The sequence below is a fragment of the Lolium perenne genome, chromosome 3, assembly GCF_019359855.2.
Source record: "Lolium perenne isolate Kyuss_39 chromosome 3, Kyuss_2.0, whole genome shotgun sequence".
In the NCBI taxonomy this organism is placed as follows: domain Eukaryota; kingdom Viridiplantae; phylum Streptophyta; class Magnoliopsida; order Poales; family Poaceae; genus Lolium; species Lolium perenne.
The window spans coordinates 18,610,917-18,616,364 of record NC_067246.2 but is presented as its reverse complement, the minus strand read 5'-3'; positions in this window follow the sequence as shown (position 1 = coordinate 18,616,364).

The following is a 5,448-nucleotide window of genomic DNA, read 5'->3' as shown; positions in this document are numbered from 1 at the left end:
CCTGTGTAGGATTTCTGAAACCAAAAACAACAGAAAACAGGAACTGGCACTTCGGCATCTTGTTAATAGGTTAGTGCCGGAAAATGCATCAAAATGATATAAAGTGTATATAAAACATGTGAGTATTGTCATAAAACTAGGATGGAACATAAGAAATTATAGATACGTTTGAGACGTATTAGCGCGGTTGTACTCGCGCTGGGTGATTTCCAGCTGACGCTTGGCTTCGAGCTGGCGGTGCGCCTCCAGATCCGCCTCGATGGTGGTGGGGTCGGCGCCTGCTGTGAGCGGGGAGCTCAACTTTGCCCGGACTTCGTCTAGCCGGGATGGTGGCTGGGCCTCCTTTGGGCCCGAGCCGGATGCGCCTCCTGCGCCGTAGCGCTCCAGGGCGGGGCCGCGGGTTTCGCGTGGTTTTATCCATGTCCTCCTCCGCGGTGGTCATGACCTCCTGCGCGGTGATGGGGTTGGTGAGGTTGCCGCTGGCGCCGGCTCCAGGAGGAGGGCTTGCGCAGGGCAACACCTGCCATGGGTAGTGCGGCGGTGCGACGGTGGCGACGTAGACGTCGTGGCCGCCGAAGGCGATGATGCTGCCGCCGGCTAGGAATGGCCGGTCGGCGAAGCAGCCAGCGTTGTCGCTGACGCAGTCGAGGGAGCCGAATCTCCAGATCAAGCCTGAAGCGACTCGCTCGCCGGTGGTGATGGTGAGGCCCGTCCGGATGAAGACACCGGCCGCAGACGCTGAAGGCCCCACGGTGGGCACCAAATGTCGTGGTATCGTCACGGCATATGCCATAGGGTGGCTAATGAGAGTGGTTCCTAGTATGTTCTACGACGGTACCCGGATGCGGGTATGGGCACGAGCGACACAGCGACGTACCCAGGTTCGAGGCTGTGGTGACCCCGCATACCACTGCATGTTGTAGTATGCCAGTCGTTGATATAACATTCACGAAGTACCATTCCGCAAATATTACATCCCTCAGAGTAGTACAACAGAACATAGTAGGTCCATAACTCATTCATTTATTATTACAAGCATAATATACATATCATCTCGGAGCTCCTCTTGGGTCCTAAGAGGGATACTCCTGGGTTCGAGGTGAACCCATCTTAACTTACAATATAGAAGTCTTACTAGGTAGTACATTTATTCCCTCGAGCAGTTCAGTACTAAGAGTTCGTACTGCTCGGATACTACTACTACTCGTTTAGTCTAAACTTGATCTCCTCCGGAACCCTCCCCGGTTCCGTAGACTATAAGGTAGTCTACACCTTCAACACCTCCTCCAGATGGTTCAGACAATCTAAGCAGGGGATTTAAGAGTGGTATGAGTACGAGCGTACTCAACAAGTTCATTATAGAAAAGAGGTGTTTAATGCACTAGCTACGATATTAGACCAGAAAGTCTAATACGAATGCAAGTTTTGATAAACATTTCTTCAAGAGGTTGCTTTTATTTCAAAGAACTATGTCCGTCAGCCTTCATCGGTTTACTAGAATTTCATGGAGCTCCTTTCCGGCCGCGTTCGCAGTTCCATATCCCGGAACAGGGAGTGACAGGTCACGGTTCGTTACACTCTGCAGAGGTGTGTTGCTTTACCCATAAGAGATCTTAACCTTGCTGCCAACCGGGCAGCTTTCCCATCCACACTTCCTTCGGTGTGAGGCCCGGTATAAGGTCATAGCCAATCATATTCCTCCGCTACCTCGCACACCCACCCTTTGTTGAATACCCCGACCCTGGGTCCTCGCCGGTTCCCTTACACCAATTAAGGATGGACCCCGACCACGACGACAGTCTGGGACTCGTTAACCAAACTCCTTCGCCGGTAGCTGCAACCCATCATAGACCACATTACCGTGGGGAATTAGAAGGGGATCCCCACCCACCAATTGTTCTGCAGGCAGCAACCGCTACGGTAAACAACAGCTATACCGTGGGGAATTAGAAGGGGCTCCCCACCAACCAATTGCTCCGCAAGATACAACCGCTACGGTAAGCGCATCCGTTGATGTACAAGAGGTGGAAATACGATTGACTATTCCGTCCCACTCCAGATCTTATGGTTAACACGGGTATTACGGCACAAGAATCACTGGACGACATTTGTTGTTTAATCCTAGATCGGTATAAACCCTTGCAATGGAACCTCCACCATATCAACACAATCCATGGTTCCATTGCCCACCACATAGTCATATTCATAGTTATGAAAATAGTGGTTTTGGTTTTTTATGCAATAGTGATAAACATAGTACTTTGCAAGTAATTTGATAAAAATACTCGAATGACATGAGCAAGTGATGAACTTGCCTGAACACTGCAAAGTGTTGCAGTTGGATGGTGTGGACTGACCCTTGTCCTCTGTTGCTGAAAAATAGCATCATTGTCCGATAAGGGCAATGGTTAAAGAAGCATTGATGCATGATTCCAGTTTTAGGGTTTGTTCCCCCCTTCCGATGTCATTAATATTTCATGTGAGAGGTTAATACTAAGAATAACTTGGGGATACTCTATTTAGGGCAAAATACAACCTTGAAATGTTGTCAAGGTGTTTTTAAAGTCCAAAAGAATTTATGGACTTATTTTCATTATTGAAAATAAAATGTGTGATTTAAATGATTATTTAAATCATCAAATTTGAACTTATTCTTGTTTATCTTCAAAAATTCTATTTCATATTTTATTATGATAGAGTATTTTATACTGAGTGGTTTTCATATTTTTAATTATTTTTTTAGAGCTAGGAAATATTTACTATTGATTTTTAAAGTTTCAACATTTTTATTAATTTGTGTGACACAAATGCTCCTGGGCCCACATGTCAGTGTGGCCCAGTGGTTAACCCTAACCCGAGCCACACTTGGGCTCGGTCGGTCGCACCGACCCCTTCTCCTTCATTCGCTCGCGAACCCTAGCTCGCTCTACCGCGATGCCCGCATCGCCGCCACCCTCGCCGATTTACTCCGGCCAACTCCGGCCGTCGCCGCCGGCGAGATCGTGTGGATCTGAACCGCCTCTCAACGGTGGACACGATGGTCCGCGTTGATCTGACGCGCGCGTCCCCGTTCGCTCGCCATCGACCCTCTAGTGCGCCAGGCCTTCGGCATCCGCCGCCGCCGTGCGTTGGAGAGACCGTGGCCCTTCTTCCTGGCGCTCCCCAGGGCGCGTGATGCAGCGCTGGGTGCTGTGGTGGTCGCCAGGGCTTGGCTTGGCCAGGCCTGGTGCCGCCGTGCTCTGGCGTGCGCTGCCGTGGCCGCCATGACCGTGTCGGCCATCTCCTCCCCGGTATGTGCATCTCCTTCCCTTCTCTGCTTGTTCTACCTATTCTCCTCCTCCTCCTCCTCTTCGTCTAGCTTGGCCACTGGCCTGCTTCACCTTGTAGAGATGCTGGCCGTGCCGATGTGCTGCTGCTACTATGCCTTGCTAGCTGTGTATGCGCGTATGCTGCTGTGCTGCTGCTATGCTGCTTGTGCTGCTGCTGTGCATCTGCCATGAATCCTACTACTGTGTTGTGTTGTTCTTCTCTAGCACCTGCTGTTCTAACTCATGCTCCCCTGTTCATGAGCATACTGTGATGCTTAGTTTAATTTTCTTAACTCCTGCTGTTGCTCTGTATATCATGCCTCTCCTATGTAAGCAATTGCTTGCTTCTGGCTTGATCATGCTGCATGATCCTTGCCTTTGGCAAGTGCCAGTGCTCCTGATGTGCTTTTGTTTGTGCTCTAAATCATGAACATGCTCAATTGAGCCTATCTGTTGCATTAACAGCTCCATCCCTTGATGGAGTGCTTCTGGATACAATCATAATTCTTTGATTTGATTATCTGTGGAGCAATTATTGCCTATATGTGACTATTTCATTGACTGGTTCCTGCTCTGCTGCTCAGTGATGCTCTAGCATGCACTGGCATGCTCTAGCAAGCTTCTGATGATCACATGATCATCAGTTGCTTGTAAATGATGCTGATTCATAACTGTGCCTCACTATTGCTCACTCTGTGTTGTGTGTGCATCACACAGGCTTGGCCTGGTGTGTGCTGGTGCTTGCTTAAGCATCAGCTGATGCTTGCCATGATCCATTAGATCATCTGCAAGGCTCTGGTGCATCTATTGCTTGTGTATTTCATTTATCTGTGTTAACTTGCTTGGCTGAATGGATAAATGATGTGAACTGGTTGCAGTTATGATCATCTTTTTAATTTGTGATAGGCTAGATGGATGCCAACCCTTGGTTGTGTACCCTAGTCCATTATTTGAACCCTTCTGGTGATGATAACTTTGCAAGGCTTGTGATTTGGGACTGTTCCTGTGGTTGAGGTGGCCTCAACAACAATTCTTCCTGTTCAGGATGCTCCCACCCCTGTTGGCTAGCTGTGGCTTGATGAATGCATCAATGGACAATCCCTTGTTGGATTTCCAGTGAGCTTTACTGTTGACAAACAAAAATAGGCACAGGTTGCCTATCTGTCTGATGGTATTACTAGCTATAGGTGCTAGGTGATTTGGCTAGGCTAGCTGTGAATCCATCCTTTGCTGGATTTGTTTAGTTGTGCCATTGATTTGACATAACTAGTGTTCCCTTGGATGATTTCCTATTGACCTCTCCCTTCTTTGCTTGCACCAAATGGCTAGTAGCCAAGTGATGATACAAATAGCGTTTCTACCCTCTTTTGCTTCTGTGACATATGCACATGCTTAATTATGAGCAAAACCATTGGTTGCTCATGTTTAGCTGGTATACCTCACTTCAGCTCCTAGACATTTGGTGTTAGTGTAGAGGTTTGCTTCTGATTGATGTCTTAAGCTTGCCCTGCTCCTCCTGGCTAGCTTGAGCTTGCTCTATTCCATCTTGTGTTTGTTCACAGTTGACAGTTATTGGTGAAACTGTCCCTGGATGATCTCTGGTGGTTTGATGTTCTTCCTGTTCTAAGTGTTCTTGCTATCTGGTGACTTACTCTGCTGCTTGTCGATAGATGAGCTAGGGTTTATTGTGGAAAAGGTTTTATATCACCCTGGCTTTGCTCTCCTGGTCGACAACAAGGCTTGGCCATACTTGGTGACACACTGACCTGTGTGTGTGTTGTGCTGCATGCACACTGCCTTGTGAGTAGTCTAGCTGTGTGTGTGTGCTAGATGCTTGGCATCTGGCTATGAGCAGATCAGCTCGGCAGAGCTGATCATATCCTCTCCATTCACCATTCTTTTCTAACCTTGCCACTTGGCAGAATAATTGTTTTGTTGTGTTTGTGTGTAGGTTTCAAGTTAATGATCAAATAGAGATGAAGATCATCAAGCTCAAGACTAAATGGAGATTAGCTTGTAGTGTTATGATAGATTAATATATTGTACTTTGCTTTTCTTTTCTTTTTCTATTTTTCCAATTCTTGTAATGTGTTGTATTATTCCTTTATTTCAATTGTGAATATTGTAAAGACAATGTATA